This window comes from Staurois parvus, unplaced genomic scaffold (genome assembly GCF_062004578.1).
Source record: "Staurois parvus isolate SC_StPar_1 unplaced genomic scaffold, SC_StPar_1.0 ptg000129l, whole genome shotgun sequence".
Taxonomy (NCBI): Eukaryota; Metazoa; Chordata; class Amphibia; order Anura; family Ranidae; genus Staurois; species Staurois parvus.
This window is the reverse complement of record NW_028317925.1, coordinates 5,430,465-5,451,842: the sequence shown is the minus strand read 5'-3', so window position 1 is coordinate 5,451,842 and position 21,378 is coordinate 5,430,465.

Sequence of the window (21,378 nt, the reverse complement as noted above, 5' to 3'; positions counted from 1 at the left end):
TGGAAACAACACCAGTCTCACTGCCCAGGCATGCCACCCTAGCAGACCTTTACGCAGTGCCTCATCACTACATCTTTAGCATTGCTGTTGTGTTATTATTATATTGAAATGCTGAACACAGCATCTCTCAAATGGGGGAGTGTAGGCAGGTGCAATATAATTCCTCCGCTGTAGGTGGTGCCTGGCCTGAATGGTACCATAGCCTGGGGAGGAAGTCAGGGGAAACCTGATCTCTCTATGGCTTCCCTGTAGGCAGCATTCTGATTGGCTAGGCTGCATCCGGGTGACCCCTGGTGGACATCTTGGGTCAACAGAGTCATTATAAGTCCCTGCCTCCAGGTTTTGGTGCACATTTGTGAAATAATGAGAGTAGAGGAAGCACACCTGTCTGTCAGGGAAATGTTCCAGATGAGTAGGGATAGGCTAGGGATTCCCCTTTGGGACCAGACTGGTCAGGCTGCATTCTGCCATCTGAAGACAGGCGCTGTTGGTGCATCCTTACCTGCTATATGTCTGCACTGAAGTGAACTGTGAGTGTTACCCTAAGCGGTGCTCTCTCACAGGAATTATTTGTAGTTGGCATTCTCTGCAATACAAGTTCTGAGTTTACCTGCAACCGAACTCTGTATCTTTACTGCCGCTGCACCACGCTGCATCCACTCACAAGTGTCTCATTATGCTGGTCTGGACTCAAAGTATTCCAGGACAAAACAGTGCTCACATGGCCAAGGAAAGGAAAGAGTAGCGACAGGTATGTCTCAATGCATCATTATGCAAGTCTGGGTTCACAGATACGTGATTTGTGACCTGCCTGAAGACTGATGGATTTATAAGGGGATCTTTGTAAAAATTATTGTGTGGGTGTGAAGTTTAAAGAAGATTGCAGAAGGTGATGGGTGGAGGGGCCTTAAAGCCTAAAGGTTGGTTCCAATTTTAGAAAAAAAACTGAACAAGGACACTAACTGGTTGCTCCTGACAACAATTCTAATATTATGCTAATTTGTTTTTCTCCTGGTGTAATGCATCCGCCCCAATAGGAACTAAATGCACACATTTGGAAGTGACAGTGTACCTATAGCCTACCTTTTTGCCCTATTATTAATTTTATATAGCATGCTAAACTTAAATGCAGTATTCTTTTTATTTTGGTAGGTAATGTGACACATACATAAATCCGCAGACTTGATTTAGTTTTAGGATTTAGACAATTCTACCACAATGCAGTCACAGTTTAATGGTCTGCACATAAATGTTTGACATTTCTCACACAGCATGCATTATAATTCTATAAAACTAATGTTTGTACTCTTTGTAAGATAGATACATTGCAGGATTTGGTGAACACTTAAACTGTGAACCACTTCATAAAATCCCAGCCATTATAATCTTGCTAAAACCTCAATAGGCTGAAACTTAAACTATTGGCTGGTCACACTTGACATATAAATCCTTCAAGCTTTGGCATGAAGTAATGTATATCTGCCAACTGCTAAGCATCTTATCTCACTCCACTCTCTCTCTCCCTTTTTTTTAATAATAGGGTCACAGTGGCTACCAATTTACACAACAATTCCAAAATTTTAGGTTTATAAAAGGGAACAAAATGCTACAGAACATAATGCAGATAAAGAAATGACCTTACATAGAATAAAAACTGTTAGGACCCATTTCATAGATAGTGTCACAGAACAACAGTCATTGGACGATTTCCTCTCTAGTTCTGTTCCAGGAACAGCAGAAAAATCTTGGATTTCCCAACAGTAGCTGTAAATTTGCAGTGGGCTTGTTGGAATAAAATCCCATTGAATTTGTGGTGAATGTTCTTAGGCAGACATACGCCCCAACCATCCTGTCCCGAGACTTCAACACAATCATGGTGTCTCACAGATTTGGATCTGGGTACCTGACTTCAGCTTTATAATCCAGGTGAGTGATCTGCTGCCCAGCAGTAGGTGCATAGCTCTGGGGGCAGGTGTAGGCTGCACAAGTGAGCAGCGACATTGGAACACACATTTGAAAAGTGTGGCATGCATTTGTATTTAGCCCCCCTGAGTCAATACTTTGTAGAACCACCTTTCCAAATAATTTTTTAAACAGTTACTTCTTGCCGTATACAGCGGCAGCCCCAGACAATATTTTTTTTTGGGGGGGGGGGGTGTTGTGCTGGTGCTAGAAATAGAGGTGGGGGAGTTATGTCCCTGTGTGCCTAAAACAAAATATGACAACAAGCACACAAATGAATTGACCCCTGTTCAAAAGTCTGTATACCCTCTTAATATTGTGTATTGCCCCTTTTAGCATCAATGATAGCGTGCGGTCTTTTGTAGTAGTTATGTATGACGCCCCAAATTCTTGCAAGTGGTATAGCTGTCCATTTGTCTTGGCAAAATGCCTCCAGGTCATGCAAAGTCTTTGGTTGTCTTGCATGAAGCGCACATTTGAGATCTTTCCAGAGTGGCTTAATTATATTAAGGTTACTGTATATTAAGACTGTGATGTTCATTTGCAAAGTTCAAACAATGATTTTTGTGGTGAGGACGTAGAAGAGGTTTTCTTCTGATGACTCTTCCATGAAGACCATATTTGTACAAGTATCTCTTTATAGTGGAATAGTGTACCACAACTCCAGTGTCTGCCAGATCTTTCTGGAGGGATCGTGCAGTCAAACGTGGGTTTTGAATTGTTTTTCTCACAATCTTGCGAGCTGTTCTGTCTGATATTTTTCTTGGTCTTCCAGATCTTGCTTTAACTTCCACTGTTCCTGATGACTGCCATTTCTTAATTACATTCCGAACAGAGGATATTGACATCTGAAAATGCTTTGCTATCTTCTTATAGCCTTCTCCAGCTTTGTGAGCGTCAACTATTTTCAGTTTCAGTTTTCTAGACAACTGCTTAGAAGAACCCATGGTGCTGATTGTTGGGGCAAGGTCAGACGAGTCTGGGCATTTAAAACCTTTGAGATTGACATCACCTGGTCTTCCCAGACGATGATTGAGAACAATCCATGACACTGGCATGTCTCAGCTTGGCAAAGGGGGCAGTGCATACTATAAATTCTGCAGGGTGCCCAAACTTTTGCAGACGCCATTTTTTTGTTTTCTGTTATTTTGAAAGTGTAAATGATGGAAATAAAATCTAACTTTTGTTGACATATTATAAGAATGTCTAATCTGTAATTTGATGCCTTTTGGAGATTTTTCCATCTTTCCTTGGCTTCTTTATGCACATTAATACAAATTTTTAGCTGTGGTGCCCAAACTTTCGATCCCCACTGTAGCTTTTATGTGTGACCAGGGGCAGACTGACCATTTGGAAACTCGGGCACTGCCCGAGGGCTGGGGTCAGTAGGGGGCACCATGAGATGCCCCTGGTACCTTTTTCATAGGCTTTTTTTAGTTTGGGCAAGGACACAGGGGCCCCAAGACCCTCTATTGCCCGGGGGCCCCATGAGTTGTCAGTCCGCCCCTGTGTGTGACCATTTAGCATGTAATACCTAAAGAGAACTGTTTGAAAAACACAGATCTACACTCACCCGCCACTTTATTAAGTACACCTGTTCAATTGCTTGGTAACACAAATTGTTAATCAGCCAATCACATGGCAGCAACCCAATGCATTTAGGCATTTAGACGTGGTGAAGACAACTTGCTGAAGTTCAAACCAAGCATCAGAATGGAGAAGAAAGGGGAATTAAGTGACTTTGAACGTGGCATGGTTATTGGTGCCAAACAAGCTGGTCTGAGTATTTAAAAAACTGCAGATCTACTGGGATTTTCATGCACAACCATCTCTAAGGTTTACAGACAATGGTCCGAAAAAGAGAATATCCAGTGAGCGGCAGTTGTGTGGTCAAAAAAGGCCTTGTTGATGTAAGAGGTTAGAGGAGAATGGGCAGACTGGTTTGAGATGATAGAAAGGCAACAGTAACTAAAATAACCACTCATTACAGCCAAGGTATGCAGAATACCATCTCTGCATGCACAACACTTCGAACCTTGAAGCAGATGGGCTACAGCAGCAAAATACCACACAGAGTGCCACTCCTGTCAGCTAAGAACAGGAAACGGAGACTACAATTCATACAGGCGCACCAAAATTGGACAGTAGAAGATTGGAAAATGTTGCTTGGTCTGATGTGTCTTAATTTCAGCTGCGACATTCAGATGGTAGGGTCAGAATTTGGCATAAACAACATGAAAGCATGGATCCATCCTGCCTTGTATTAACAGTTCATGCTGGTGGTGTAATGGTGTGGGGATATTTTCTTGGCACTAGCTAGGTGTACCTAATACATTGGCCTGTGAATATGTGTAGGTATAACATGCTGAGTGAAAAAAAAATCCCTTGCAATAAAGGATGAAGCACCTCAATGGCTAATGAACAGAATATATTTATTGGACATAAACAATGAACAATTTAGTGCAATAAACCCATCCACCCACCCCCACCCAAAATGACTCCCCCCACACCAAAGGAGCCACCCCCATAAAGTTGGGATCCCACCCCAACACCCCACCCTCACCACACCCCAGGTCACCCCCAACCACCAGAGAGATCCCCCCTCCCCCCTACTCATCCCCCTACCCTCACAGGGATGGAGGGATCCGGGTGAAATAGGCCAGCCCTGCACACCTCTCCCTGTTCTCCTTCACTATGCTGATGGGAACTCCCTAAAGACCCTGCTGTGATATGTGCTAATGACTTCTTAATGAGCCAGCAACTGTATCCATTCCACAAAGTATTCGTATGGAGGAAGGCAAAAAAGCAACAAAATGCCTATAGCAGTTGGCATGTGACTCTGTGTATAGTATTCTCAAACCCTCCTTAGTTCACATCACTGTAATCAGAGCCACCGAAGGCGGACATAAATTGGGGGCTATCCCACGTGGAACACACATACCCTAAGGGGAATGTGGTATTGGGCAGCTCCTACACCCTGCACAGGGGAAACAAGGGGGAGGGGAAGAGACCACACTGGGGGGCAAGGGCCCTAGAGGAGGGAATAGATGGAGCCAAGGGAGGGAATGGGATGGGAGCCCACAGAAGGGAGGCCCAAGGAATATGGGAAGCCAATTAGGCGAGGAGGAGAGGGAAGGGAGGGGACCCCTCCCCTTTGGGCAAATGCACCAAAAATAACAATCGTCCTGTAAAACTCTACCTGGACCAAAAAATACTATATGAAAAACATAGTAAAAATAAATAAAACAAGACAGGATACAGCTACTACAAAACAACAAAGATAAAAAGAAACAAAAACATGATAAAGTTGGGTTGGTTACTAGATATGGAACTCATTGGAGTCAATTAAAATCTGTCTAAAATAAACATTGGCACATCCTCATGTTGGATAAGAGAATAGGATATAATAGGGAATAGGCCTTGGATTATAGCTAAAAAGGCCCCTACCATAAGGGATACTTTTTGTGCAGTGAGTACAAAAGGAGTAGAAGTGAACCCATGTACATACAATCACCTATAAAGGGCATGTTTCCATGTAGACATTGTTCCATATGTAGACATAAATAAAAAAAAATGCAGTGCAGTACTATAAACTCAAGTATGGTGCTAAATAAATCCAACGTGCATATGTGAATAGTGAAAACAGAAAATTGTGCTTTGTGACAATAATATGTGCTACAACAAAATAAATATCAACACATATACATAAATATCCATAAAACTGCATATACCAGTGCTAAATGAATAGTGTATACAAATACCAAATCAACCGTACAAAATAGTGAACTGTCCCTTTAACACTCCAATAGCTTCACATGTGCTTGTGTGGTATATCTTCTGTGCATTGTGTTCCAAATATACCATCAACAAGTGTCCCAATATTATGGTCTCAAAATGCTGGTGAACCCTTTAAATCCGCTGTGCTCCAAGTTGATCTGTGTGATCACACTACTGCATACACATATACGGTGCTCCTGTGTCACCCCTTAGTGCTTATCCACCTCTGACACACTGTTGCACTCACCTTCAGTTTTGACCCCTATTCTCAGGTCAAACTACGCCTTTCCCTTTAACCCGGGAGAGTGTACTGGTACAGAGATCTTCACCACTGTCAGCACTTAAAATCTCCAAAACGCTCCACTGACATATGAAAAAAATGCTCCATATAGTGAAGTATAGCCAAATACAACCAACTTTATTAAAATACTGATCAAAATACACTCACATTTAAAATGTCCACCTGAGACACTACAGGATCAAAGACTTAGTATACAGTATCATTGTTGAATAAAAGTGCATGGGTTCCTGATGAAGTCACGTCACGTAACGCGTAGGGTACGCCGATGATGTCAATCCACAAACCGGAAGTGCACGTGCCGCCATTTTGGATAAGGGACCCATGCACTTTTATTCAACAATGATGTGCTGATGTAGATATATAGGCATGTCAGCCATCCAATCCTTAGCTACGCCCTGAAGAAGCCCCGATCAGTGAGAGGGGTGAAACATGTAGGTGGAAGGGATCATGTCCTCCTTCCACATGCAATCCCCTGCTGAAAAGCTGGTGTACACGCCAGCTCTCCCGACCTGCTGTGTGAACACTGCATACTGTGCTGCAAACTGTGCTGTCTCATCCCTGGATACTGCTACCTGGGACTGCATGATCACTTGTTTCACTTTAACAGCACGGATGTCCTGAGACCCACATGGTGAGACTACTCCATACTACTACTTATCTGTTGCACTGAGTGATGGACTTATTCTAAGGCCTATGAACTACAGAGTCAATTAGCTACCAAGGTGTAGGCTGGACCTGTCTGGTGCCGACTTTATGTCCTTTTTGAATCTCTGATTATAGTGATGTGAACTAAGGAAGATTTGCGCATACTATACACAGAGTCACATGCCAACTTCTATAGGCACTTTGTTGCTTTTTTTGCCTTCCTCCGTAGGAAAACTTTGTGGAATTGACACAATTGCTGGTTCATTGAGAATCTGTCATTAGCACATATCACAGCAGGGTCTTTAGGGAGTTCCCATCAGCATAGTGAAGGAGGACAGGGAGAGGTGTGGAGGGTTGGCCTATTTCACCTGGATCCCTCCATTCCTGTGAGGGGGGTGAGTAGGGGGGGTATTGGGTGACCTGGGGGTGGTGAGGGTGGGGTGTTCAGGTGGGATCCCATCTTTATGGGGTTGCTCCTTTGGTGTGGGGGGAGTCATTTTGGGTGGGGGTGTGCTGTGGCGGGGAGGGGATGGATGGGTTTATTGCACTGAATTGTTTATTGTTTACGTCCAATAAATATAATCTGTTCATTAGCCATTGAGGTGCTTCATCCTTTATTGTGAGGGGTTTTTTGCAGTGACTTTCTTTTGGATGTGCCTCCCCCTTGGCTTATGTGTTGTGTTGGGGGTTTGGCTTGAGCAGATGTACCACTCCAAGGACAGACTGGAGAGCCGTTGGAGGGTTTTTACATAACATGCTAAGTGGTCACACAGAGAAGCTATGATTCCAGTTACTGCACATTCTGAGGAAAGGAGCACATGTCAGGGATATTACAAGTTTTTAACAAAACTACTTCCTCTAAAACTAATTACAAAATGGGTTATGTTATACATTGTCCACAATCCATTTAATGTACACACATACAGTATTTGTAGCTTTGAAAAGAAATATCTGTTGTTCCCCAGTCCATGCCCCCTGCACAGGGCTTGTAGAAAGCTCCCCAGGAAGAGGGAGACCCCATGTAATGTGCTATCTGAGGCATGCTTGTTTGAAGTGCGGTTGTGCAGCTGGGGTCTGATTAGGATGTATTGACTCCTCTGTTCTGTCTTCTGACTGTTCGGGGCCAGTGAAACACTTACTTGTTGTCTCTTAGATTGTAAGCTCCAAGGAGCAGGGCCCCCCTAACCCTATTGTATTAAACTGTATTGTTTCCCGTTATATTGTAAAGCGCTGAGCAAACTGTTGGCGCTATATAAATCCTGTATAATAATAATACTTGTTCATTAGAGAATCTGTACTTGCTGTCAGATCTCCACCTCCGGAGCATGCCTGTCTCTCTGCTGTGGTTGTATGCTCACCACGATGGGCAGAGTCCAGTAGGGGAGCAAGTCAGGAAGATCATGCTGGGCTGCCATGGAGGGCTCATTGCAAAGCTGAAAGTACTTGAGGGAGAGTCTGCTTAGCAGGGAGCTCACTAAGTGTGGCAGAGACAGTTGATAGGCTTTGTAGTAACCAGTGGCCACTTTGCATGTAGTAGTAAAGTACCGCTGTATTTCCAGAGTGGAGGTGCCTTGTCATGAATCTCTTGTTCCTGCAGCTTTTAGGAATGCTCAAATGGGGCCATTCTGTAGCAGGATCGGGCCCAGAGCTCAGAAAAAAGATATACTTGTACTTAGGGCTTTTTTTTTCTCAGTGAATAGGTGCAGGTACTCCCCCCATATTTCACAGTGCATTCAGGAGTGTGCAACACACAGAGCTTAGGAGTGCACATTGCACATGCTACAGGGTCTAGGATTGCATATTGTACAAAATTCAGGATTCAGGTGTGTGTACTGCTCAGGAGTTGTATCCCACAGACCACAGGGTTCGGGAGTGTATATTGTGCAGTGCTCAGGTGTGTATTTCGCATAGGGTGCAGGGCTCAGTAGTGCATATTGCACAGAGCACAAGGTTCAGAAGTTTGTATTGCACAGGTTGCAGGGTTGAGAAGTGTGTATTGCACAGCGTGCAGGGCTTAGGAGTGTGTATAGCACAGAGTGCAGGAGCGTATGTTGCACAGAGCACAGGGTTTAGGAGTGCGCATTGCACAGAGTGCAGAATTCAGGTATGTGTACAGGATTCAGGAGTTAAGATTGCGAAGGGATCAGAAGTGCGAATCGTACAGAGTGCAGCACGAGTGCTGGGAGGGAAGTGCGATTCTTGTACAGCACTCAGGACTGCATATCACAGAAGGCTCAGAAGTAGGTAACTCACTGGTCATTGTACAACAAAAAATTACCCCCTTTCTTCCCAGTACAGACTCTCTCCCTAAATTATCCCCAGTACAGACTTTTCTCCACCCCAAGCTCTCTCCCACCACCCCAAAATCCCCACCCCCCAATAAAGAGCAAGTGATCCTACAGCACATTTCTTAGACCCCCCACTGTCTGGTACAAAACCTCTGTCGTGAGTGTCCTTTATTTGGCTATAAGGGGTGAGTGGCATGCAAAAACAAGCTGGGTGATTTGCTTCTGAGCCATTCATCTGTGAATACAGGTAAGTCTGCCTACTTCACTCCACAGGCCAACTTCTGACGTAAGTCCCTGACTTTGCATTTGTCAGTGCTGCTAATGCATTTTAGCTATGATTGAAGGAATGCAAACTCTGACACCATGGCTGTTGACTGCAGGTGCTATGAGGCTGCTAGGAGAATTTTCAGGGGTGCTTTATTTTTTAAATTTCTTATTATTTATTTATTTATTTATTTATCGAGTTTATATAGCGCCAAAGGGTTTGCTCAGCGCTGTACAATAGAGGGGGGACAATACATGAAACAGAACAGTATCATCAAACAGCACACGAGGGGTTAGAGGGCCCTACTCTTTCGAGCGTACAATCTAGGAGGGAGGGGGTAGAGGCACAGGAGGAAACGGCTGTGGCGGATGGAGTGGTAGGAGGAGGGAAGGGCAGCGGCTGTTAGGTGAGGGTGGGGTAGGCTTCCCTGAAGAGGTGGGTTTTCAGGGAGCGCCTGAAGGTGAGGAGGGAAGGTGACAGTCTGATGGATTGGGGTAGTGAGTTCCAGAGGATGGGGGAGGACCTGGAGAAGTCTTGCAGACGTGCGTGGGAGGAGGAGACCAGGGAGCAAGATAGAAGGAGGTCCTGTGAAGAGCGAAGGGTACGGGTAGGGTGGTACCTGGGAATCAGGTCGGTGAGGTAGTTAGGGGCAGTGTTGTGAATGGCCTTATAGGTCAGGGTGAGCAATTTAAATTTAATGCGTTGGGCAATGGGGAGCCAGTGGAGGGAGAGGCAGAGGGGGGTGGCAGAGGTGGAGCGGCTGGTGAGGTGGATGAGTCTGGCCGCTGAGTTCAGGATGGTCTGAAGCGGGGAGAGCCTGCACTGGGGTAGGCCGGTGAGGAGGGAGTTGCAATAGTCCAGGCGTGAGATAATCAGGGAGTGTACTAGTAGTTTAGTGGTGTCTGGGGTAAGGAAGGAGCGTATCTTGGCGATATTGCAGAGGTGGAGTCTGCATGTGTTTGTGAGAGATTTGATATGAGGTTGAAAGGAAAGGTTTGAGTCCAGAATGACGCCAAGGACTTTGGCTTGCTGGGCGGGATTGATGGTGGTGTTGTTGGTAGTGATGGAAAGGATGGGGGGGGGGGCGCGGGCTGGGGGGAAGATGAGAAGCTCGGTTTTGGAGAGGTTGAGTTTGAGGAAATGGAGCGACATCCAGTCAGAGATGTCGTTTAGGAGGTGAGTGATGCGGGCGGAGATCGAATATTACTGATGTTTGTCTAATAGCTTTAACAATTTCTGAAAATTTTTACTCATTTTTCCTCCCTGGTATAGATATTTTTCTGTGGCATTAGAGTCACAGTGAGGGTTTTAGTTTTGTTTTCTAATAGTTTTCAACTACAGTATTTTAATTAAATTCTTCTTCATGGTAGGCTGAGAGTTTTCTTTCTGTTTTATTTTCTATTAGATTGTCCTCCAGATATACAGTATGTGTGTCTGTGAGACTGTCTTTAATGGCACAGTAATTAAAGTGCAACTATACTTACCTGCTCTCTAGCAATGAAATGTCTGCTGTCAGGCCGACATTTTGTCACCAGCTTCAGGATTTTCATCCGCCCTGATTGGACTGCTGGAACAGCGGAATGCGTGAACATAGATGCTCATTCACCCTGACACCCCACGGAGGATATGAGCTTGGGAGGAGGAAGACAAGAGTCCAAGAATTCCTTCAGGCTCTTTCTTTATGTTTACGTTTGGTGGGATGAAGAAGCCATGCTAGAAATCCCAGCTCTCCTTGCTCAGCCAGCTTTCCTGAAGATTAGCTGACTGTGAATCCTACCCACCCTTCCATATTGTTTGTTTCATGTCATGCTGTTATTTAGTGGGGATTAGTCATCCAGTCTAATATGGATGGATATCATGATTTTTATTTTCTGGAATTGGTTATTTAGTGGCATATGTTCCTTTAAGGTTATGTCTAGGATTTAAATTGGTTAATTTTGTTAAAATATTGGGATACCACTAAAAAAACACCTTGGCCAATAGAATTGACCATTAAACTTAAAGACTGCATGTGTCTTTTTATTTCATGTTTAATTAGTGCTCCTTTGTGCTATCCAATGAGCATTGAATGGGAAATAGGTTTTTTTAAAAAGCCAAACAAACTATTTGAGAACTGAATTATAAAAATAATGTCCCAATTACCTGTCCCCTATTCTACAGATATGTTTTACTAGCCCGTTTGCAGGGCTAGTGAAGAATATCTGAAATTTTATGACTGATTTTTAACAGTTAAATTACAGTGCTAGCTGTCTGAGGTATTGGCAAGTTAGACATTTTAGCTTTCAGTGCACTGGGGCTGAGAAGCCTGACCCCAAATCAGTAAACCAAATGTCTCCTGTTGTAAATGGAGAGCTGATAAGGGATCCACATGGACCTGTTTAATGAGACAGGACCTCAAATGTTCTGCTTTTTGAACAAGCCAAAGCCAATTGAAAGGTAGCAGTCAAGTGATAGTTGGTTTCTACAATGAAAGATACAGTAAATTATTCAACTTGCACAAAAGCTATGGCTTTTTCACCCAAATGTAAATCAACTCAGGCGTCTTACCCATAGCATGGCAAGAAAAAGTTTATGATTCCTACAGAAATGGAAAAAGGGGATCTCAGAGGCAGAGTCAGATGGCTGTAGAAGGCAGAATTTATGAGATACAGTGAGAAAACATCCGAATTGTAGGAAAAAGTGAAAATATAGCATTGTTGGTTGTTCTGATCAGCAACACAGAGAACAAGCACGTCTAAACAGAGGGAGGTTTTAGTGGGTTTTTCTTGTCCTGAAAGGGATAGTCAAGATGTTACTTCATCATTAACATGAATACTTGAATTAGAAGAGACTTGGGAGAGTACTAACAATGCATTGTACAGACAAGAGATTACCATAAGGAATCTGTTATTAACAATGGCCCAGCCTACTTTAGGAACTTCATTAACTTGATAGATCCTTTAAAGGTTTGATAGAACAGAGACTGATGGCACTCACTATTTTAAAAAGCTTTATTCGTCAGCTGCATCTAATAACAACAATGTGGGATTGGTTTGCTAAAGACATATAGACCAGCCTTTCTCAACCTTTTCAACACAGAGGAACCCTAAAAATTTCAGGGAACCCCTGCTAAAAATTACTTTATCACTCATGAGACATTAGTTTGATGGTCAGTGGGAAGAATGCTCCTTACACTTGTGATCATTGAGAAGAAGTATCCCCTTATAGATAGCTAAAAAGATGGCATCAGTGGGAGGCAGAAATTGCTCATTGCTCAAAGAATTCCTGGCAACCTTTGGAGGAAACCTAGAGTTCCATGGAAGCCTGGTTGAGAAACCCTAATATAGACTATTCACTTTGAAAGAAAAGTTGCATGTTGCAAGGGAATTTTCCCCATAAAAAGCAGTTTTGCTTGCACATGATTGGATGACAGAAGTCAGCAGAGCTTCATCTCATGCACAAAGCTCTGGGGGTAATTCCCTTACAAAGTGCAACTTCCTATGCAAATTGAATAATATATTTGCCTTTAATAAATGAACTCCTGTGTGTGACCTTATTATATGCATTTCTGAGAATAACAAATTCTCTTTTAAAAGCCTAACAGTCTGCTAAGTGCATTGTGGTGATCAATTATTGAACCACTATGAGACCAAGAGCTGTTTTTTTTAAATATCAAAGCTGTAATCTAGGTTGCTTGGGTGTTTTAGCACCCAACAATACAATTCAGCATGGTTGCAAAGTTACAAAGACAAAAATATACATAATTTTCTGACAGTTAGCCAGTAATGAACTTGATAAAACAGATTTAAATATATTATTTAAGATGCATTTAAATTATAAGAATTACATTTTCATTAAGAATGGACATTGGTGAGTTTTATTTATCTGTTAGAAACTTGAATGGCAACATTTTTCTGCAGTAGTTTGTTTCTGCTTCCCTTTTAAAAAAAAAGCCATACCATGATAATATTTTTTTACTGGGAAGTTCCCCAATCCCAGGGCTACATGATGGCCATTAGAGTTGCCAGCAACCTTGCAAAACTGAAATATAGATGATGGGTGGAGCTGCCATTAAAAATAAAGTTTGTGAACTATAAAAATAAATGCATTCTCTTTTGCCATTGCTCAATACTGTGCTATTAGAGATGCCTTGGCAGAGGCTAAGTAACATGAACTTACAAAAGAACCTACGTCAGCTGAGAACAGTTCACAGATCAAAGTCACAGCCATGCATTGCTTTAAATGGAGTTGTGAAACTGTATAGGTCTGCAAAGACTAAAATGTTATTATATTTGGCTCTGTGATACTTATCCATAAATATCTCATGCGTGCCATTAATTTGTTTTACACATTCTTTCTGTCTATGATATTGCAAAGAATCTGTGATATTTTTCCTAAAGCTTTTCATATGAAGTCTACACCGCATTATAACTACAAACACTGGATCAGGCCAGGATCTCCCAAATTGTTTCACAATCACTGAACTGATACTTAACAAGCTGAATCCATTAAAAGGGAATATAGCCAGCAATGGCTGGGATTCTCACTTGCTCAAGCGGCAAGATGAATTAATTCCATTAGTTTCTCTGAGTAGCATTGTGTATCACACTGCTGCAATACATGGAACTGCTGTAAGGAAGTGCATTTGCCAAATGAAAACATGGACAATAAAAGTCTACATTGAGATAAATACAAGAGGAAGCAACACCCTAAACTGCAAAATGAGGGGAAATCGGTTTACTTAACTGGAAAAACAAAAAGTATCATGATAACAATGGCTTATTCACTTGCTCAGACCTAGCGCTTGTGTTTTTACATGTGTTCAGTTGACACAGATTAATATTCTACACTTTTTCAGAATTTTTAAAGGACAAATTGCTTTTTTAACAAGTAATTCTAGAGCAGAATTAATTTATAAAATTATAAGATGCAGACTTTTAAGGCTTTTTATAACAGACGTGTGCTAAGTCAAAATTGGACAGAGCTGGACTTGCCTTTTGGCACAGTAGAGTCGAGCCTACCCATGGAATAAACAAAAAGATGTGAATTAAATGTATTGTAAGTGGAAATATCTTATAAGCAGGGCCATCTTTAAGGAGGGGCAAAAGGGGCAGCTGCCCTTGGCTCAGTCATTGTTGTGGGGCCCAAAGCAGCTGGCCCATACTTGCTAGCTGTCCCAGTTTAAATTCCCTTGTCCCTTAAAGTCTTCATCCTGCCCTGTGTCCTGATATCTCAGCGTGAAGTGCGGTCACTTACACTGCCTGGCTCTGCCCTATTGCCATGTGCAGATGTGCAGACCATGTCAGCATTCCCCTGGAAATATCCGGCATTCATATGTAAATAGTGGTGACATTCATATGTAAATAGTGGTGATATTCATATGCAAATAGCGGCAGCATTCATATGTAAATAGTGGCAGCAATGCAGAATTCATATGTATGCATCCCTGAGGTTCTAGCCACTGTCACCTCTGCTGAATACTGCCCACTGGGGAGGTAAATAGGCATGCTTGAAAATTCTGCCTGCAACTGTGGTCATTGAGCCTACCATCAGCCTGTTCTACAAAGGTAAGCAAAGTGAGGGGGGAGGCTGTGCAGAGGTAGGCAGAAAAGGAATTACAGTTTGGGGTGCAAAGGTCAGCAAGGACAAGGAGGGGATGTAAGGAAGGTGGGTGCAAAGATGAGCAGAGGAGGCATGTAGAGTTAAGGTAGGGGGAGTTGGAGTGAAGAGGATGGGGGAGGTGTGGGATGCAGAGGCTAGCAAGGATATTTAGGATGCAAAGGTGTACTGATGGGGTGGATAAATGTAGGGAAGCCCATTGGTTTCAAAGAGCTGCTCTATGCTCTAGAAATGCAGAGAAAAGGCCCCTAACCTTGATTAAAAATCACACCAAGCCCCACAGTGCCACAGCACTGTGAATTGTGGTGCATGTAAAAATGTGCACATCAGTAGATGCGTAAGGGTGTCATTAACAATTAATGGCACTGCAGTGTATCTGCTAAAGGGCAGCAAGTTTCTGTGATGTCAGGAAAGTGATTTTGCATGCGTTCCTGACAAGCACAAATGTAAACATATGCTAAATGTCTCAATTACATTGGTGGTCAATGTATATCTTCTCATTACATTAGGGCTTGGTGTACAATCCTTTCATTCACATTAGTGGTCAGTATGAATGTCCCCCTTAGATTGGTGGTTACTGTGAATGCTCCTATGACATTTGTAGTCACTGTAAATCCCCTTTACATTAGTGACCAGTGTAGAAAATGCTCTTTACATTGGTAGTCAGTAAATATCCCAACTTGCATTTGTGGTTAGTGTCGAATCCTCCCTTACATTTCTGGTCCATGTAGAAGCCCCCTTAAATTGGTGGTCAGTGCAAATTCCCCATTACATTGGTCATCAGTGTAAATCTCACCTAACACTGGTAGTCGGTGTACAAATCTCACCTCCCATCCCCATCCAACACTGCCACTGATCACATCCCCCTAAGCACTGCAACTGATCCCATCCCCCACCAGCACTATCACTCATTCCTTCATACCAGCACTACCATGTATCCCACCCCCCAGCACTGTCGCTGATCCCAGGAGTCCTTGGATCCCTATTTTCTGTCTATTGGTGGGTCTCCTCGCCTTCCCAGTCCATGGTGTGCAGGCAGTGAGATGATGTGCTTTAACCTCTAGCAACCAATCTGTGAGCTGTAATGATGTGCAATAACCTCTAGCAATCGAACAGTGAACAGTAGTGATTTGCTGTAATCTCTAGCAATCAATCAGTGAGCGGTAATAATGTGCATTAACCTCTAGCAACCAATCAGCATGCAGAAATCATGTGATGTAACCTTTAGCAACTAATCAGTGTGCTGTAATGTGTGCTGTAACCTCTAGCAACCAGTCAGTGAGCGGAAATTATATTCTGTTATCTCTGGCAACCAATAGCAATTGCTGCCTGATTTGCTGCTGTAAACTGATTTTGAGTCTAGCTGCTATTTATTGTATGTCTCAGAGCAAGTGGATAGCGAAATTGCATTGGAGAGGCCAAAGAAACATTTTGCCCAAGGTCCAATCAATATTAAAGATGGCCCTGATTATAAGTGGTGTGATATGGGAGTTGTTAGCTCTCGTGGTAGATGCATTTGTACAGTGAGTCCACTGCAGACAGAAACTATAGTTAAGGGTCAGGGAGCCCACTTTTATTAAAAAAACAAAACAAAAAAAAGAAAGCAATTCAGCAATGACACAAACAGTACCAGTGCAATGAAAGAACTTGTATCGAAATAATGCAAAGACAGTTCACAAATAGTCCGGTGGGACAATCACAATCAGGAACAATCACAGTTCCAACAGCATGTAGAGAGTAGGATTCAGCCAAACTAACAGCGCCTGTTGAGAGGGGCAGAATGCAGCCTGGCCATCTTGTGCCCAAGCGGGAGGATGTCCAGGAAGGTTGTGAGCCCTATGCTTCCCCTCCTTGTCAAGAACTTTTCCCTGCTGCTAGTTCTGTCCATGGCAATAGGGGGTACATGTCCCTACTCTATCAACTTGCAAAAAAAATGCGGAACCAAGCCAAAGATGGCTGATAGAGTCACATAAGGTGGCAGCATCCAATGGGATCGCTTCCTCCGTGACCTTGGAAACTATAGAGGAACCATGTTTCTCTTGACTTCCTCTGCAACTGCAGTGCCGCTACGGATGAGCACCACCTGCAGTGGAGAAAGTAGACTGCACCTGCCTACACACACCTGCCTCCTAGGTAGAGATTTTCCTGATACCGAAGGTGCTCTTACTCCTCTGAGACTCACAGATTCCTCTGGTCCCTTGGACTCTCTTCCTCTCTTCCAATTGTCTCAGCTCTAGTCTCCCAAAATCTCTCAGCTGGCCCAACTCTCTCAATCCAATGACCTAGAACCTCTCCCACCTGGAGTGCTGTCTAGAGTAGCTTGTCTAGGACTTTGGACAGGAGTACACCTCTCATCATGCTAATATTGCCCCATGCACACCTTATCAGTCATACAGGCTGCTGGCAATTAGCAAAGGATGGATTGAAAGTTCCGTCCCAATCAATACTCTTTGGTTCCTTCAAGCTCCAGAACTACCAAATCCAGAGAAAGCATAAAACACTGCTGCAACTTTGAGAATCTGGTGTCACTTTTATGCCCATTTACAAAGTCTCACACTGTCACAGTGGAAATACAGTTATCCCATATAAACGTATTAATACATGGTCACAATATTAGAAGCCAGGATGGGTGACGTAAGACTAGAACATAATTTGTGTAAAAAGATTGTACAATAGTGTTTCTTTGGACCTACTGGCTCCAGTGATGGAAATCCAACTTTTCTCCTTCTATACTTGACATGAATTAGTGGGGTATCTCCTAGATTGTAAGCTCGAAAGAGCAGGGCCCTCAATCCCCTCATGTTTTGCATTGTATTGGTATTGTTCTGTCACATGTTCTGTCCCCCTTTGTAATGTACAGCGCTGAGCGAACCATTGGCACTTTATAAATACTGTATAATAATAATAATAATTGCCTGAATGCATTTCAGTCTGCAGACACCAAAGAGGTTCTGCTATTTGTACACTAATGCATGTCAGTGTCAGCATACTTTACTTAGGTGTCCTTTCATCATGCAGCAGTAAATGATCGCTGCTCAGTTCTCCGTCATTCTCGGAGTACACAGTTCTCCTCTGAATGACTTTTTATGAAGCGGTGTAGATCACGTCTCCGAATGAAGAGAGAAGAGATCTACAAATGCTTTCAACGCTGGAAAACGGCTGCTGTTACTATAATCTCAGGAGATTATAGTAAGAGATCAGTCAAACACCGTTTACTAAGCAGTGGTAAATTATCGCTGCTTCGTTTGTAGTTCCTCCAATTCTCTTGCTCTGGGCTGGAGAATCTGGAGGGAGAACATATCGCCAGTGAAGGGCTGACATTGCTCCTTCATACACTGGCCATCTGTGTGCTGAGATGATCAGTGGAGAACATGGAGAACATGTTCTCCGCTGATCATCTCTGTTTCCTAAACCACTAATGATCTGAGATCAGCAATGATTCTTAGGATCGCAGCTGATCTCTGTTTCATAAAAGGAGACCTTAATGCCAAGCCACCAAGGTGTAGTTCTGCACTTGTGTACATGCCAACTTTGAAACTACCACTGGATATAATAGATTATTATTATTATTATTATACAGTATTTATAAAGTGCCGATAGTTCGCTCAGCGCTGTACATTACAAAGGGGGACAGAACATGTGACAGAACAATACCAATACAATGCAAAACATGAGGGGATCGAGGGCCCTGCTCTTTCGAGCTTACAATCTAGGAGGGAGGGGGTGGTGGCACAGGAGGAGATAGCTGTGGGGGATGGAGTGGTAGGAAGAGTGGAGGAGGTCGGCAAGTTAGCAGGGGGTGGGGTAGGCTTCCCTGAAGAGATGGGTTTTCAGGGTGCGCCTAAAGGAGAGGAGAGTAGGTGATAATCTGATGGGTTGGGGCAGGGAGTTCCAGAGGATGGGTGACACCCTGGAGAAGTCCTGGAGGCGGGCATGAGAGGACGAGACCAGGGAACTAGAGAGAAGGAGGTCTTGTGAGGAACGGAGTGTGCGTGCTGGGCGGTACTTGGATATTAGGTCAGTGATGTAGTTCGGGGCAGTATGGTGGACAGCTTTGTACGTCAGCGTTAGGATTTTGAATTTGATCCGTTGCGCAATCGGAAGCCAGTGGAGGGATTGGCAGAGGGGGGTGGCGGAGACAGAGCGGTTGGAAAGGTGAATGAGTCTGGCAGCCGTATTCAGGATCGACTGAAGCGGGGATAGCCAGCGGCGAGGCAGGCCAGTGAGGAGGGAGTTGCAGTAGTCGAGTCGTGATATGATGAGGGAGTGGATGAGCTGTTTAGTGGTTTCTGGGGTTAGGAACGTGCGGATTTTAGCGATGTTGCGGAGGTGGAGTCTGCACGAGTTTGTTAAAGATTGGACTTGGGGCTGGAAGGATAGGTTGGAGTCCAGAATGACACCAAGTACTCTGGCCTGCAGGGCGGGTTTGATGGTAGCGTTGTTGGATGTGACGGAGAAATCAATGGGGGGTGGTGTCCGGGCTGGGGGGAAGACAAGAAACTTGGTTTTGGAGAGGTTCAATTTAAGGAAGTGGAGCGACATCCAGTCTGATATGTCGCTCAGTAGGTGTGTGATTCGGGCTGAGACCAAGGGGGTGAGGTGGGGGGTTGAGAGATAGATTTGTGTGTCGTCGGCATAGAGGTGGTAGTTGAAGCCGTGAGAGTGTATGAGTTGGCCAAGGGAGGAGGTATAGATGGAGAAGAGAAGGGGCCCGAGGACAGAGCCTTGAGGGACCCCAACAGAGAGGGGGAGTGAGGGGGAGGTGGTAGCATTATAGGTAACGCTGAAGGAGCGTTGTGACAGGTAGGATGAGAGCCAGGAGAGAGCAGAATCTCTGTGGCCGAGGGAGTGTAGTTTTTTGAGGAGGAGGGAGTGGTCGACTGTGTCGAAGGCCGCAGAGAGGTCAAGGAGTAGGAGCACTGAATAGTGGCCATTAGCTTTGGCGGTTAGCAGGTCATTGGAGAGTTTGAGTAAGGCAGTTTCGGTGGAGTGTAGGGGACGGAAGCCGGACTGTAGGGGATCGAGGAGGTTGTTGTCGTTGAGGTGAGAGCATAGGCGGGTGTAGACTAGGCGCTCGAGGAGTTTAGATGTAAGTGGGAGCAGGGAGATGGGTCTGAGGTTGTTCGGGTCATTGGGGTCCAGGGAGGGCTTTTTAAGTATGGGGGTGATGTGTGCATGTTTCAGAGGGGAGGGGAAAGTGCCTGAGGAGAGGGAGAGATTGAAGATGTGGGTGAGGGAGCGTAGCATGGAGGAGGAGGAAGGTCGTAGGAGTTGTGAGGGGATAGGGTCGAGGGGGCAGGTGGTGAGGTGGGCATCAGAGAGGATCTTGGAGACTTCCTCGATGGTAGTAAGGTCAAAGGTGCGGAGTGTGGGGGGAGCTTCAGTATGAGGAATGTAGGGTGGGGTGAAAGAGGAGGTCAGAGCAGTGGTGGGGCCGTGGGAGAGGGGTGATGAGGGGGTAGCTGAGTGAGGGTGAAGGGGGTTGGAGAGAGTTTGAGCAGCGACGAAGTCCCTGCGGGTTATGTCGAGGGGGAGGGGGGATAAGGGGGTAGCTATGTGAGAGGGGACGGGTTGAGAGGGTGTGTGAGTTGCGGCAATGTCCTTGCGAATTGTGTCAATCTTGTTTTTGAAGTGATTGGCAATCTCAAGGGCAGTGAGTGAGGTGCTGGGTGGAGGTGGGGGTGGAGAGAGTAGAGAGTTGAAGGCAGAGAAGAGTCGGCGAGGATTGGAGGAGAGGGCCTAGATGAGGGTCAAGAAGCAGGCCTGTTTGGCAGCATGGAGGGAGGAGGTGTAGGTGCGGAAGGCAGATTTATAGCGGGTAAAGGCTTGTTGGGATTTGGTTTTGCGCCATAGTCGCTCCAGGGCACGACTTTGTCGTTTGAGGGTTTTGGTGTGATCAGTCTGCCAGGGCTGGAGCGGTCGGGGTCTGATGTTGCGTGTGGTTAAAGGCGCTAGTGAGTCAAGGGCTGTTGAGAGCGCATTGTTGTAGGCGGTCAAAGCCAAGTCGGGGCAGGACAGGGGGAGGATGCGGTCGTGGAGTTGATCAGCTGCAGAGTGGAGGGAGGCAGGGTTAAGGTTGCGGAGGTTACGGCTGGTAGTAGTGTGACATTTGGAGGGGTAGGCGTTGGAGGACGAGGAGATAGAGAAGGTGATCAGGTTGTGGTCAGAGAGAGGGAAGGGGGTGTTAGTGAGGTTGTGGGGAGCGCAGCGGTTGGAGAAGACAAGGTCCAGGATATTTCCGTCGGAGTGGGTGGTGGATTGTATGCACTGTGCAAGTGCAAAGGAGGAGGTTAGGCGGAGGAGACGGGCTGTGTCTGGGTTGTCGAGGTTGACAGGGATGTTGAAATCCCCAAGGATGATGGTGGGTAGCTCAGAGGAGAGGAAGAAGGGTAGCCAGGAGGAGAAGTCATCCAGGAAGCGGGGTATGGATCCAGGAGGCCGATATATCACAGCAATCTTCAGGGGGGTTGGGGAGAATAGTCGGACGCAATGGGCCTCGAAGGAGGAGAAGAAGATGGAGATAATAGTACCATTGCTGATCT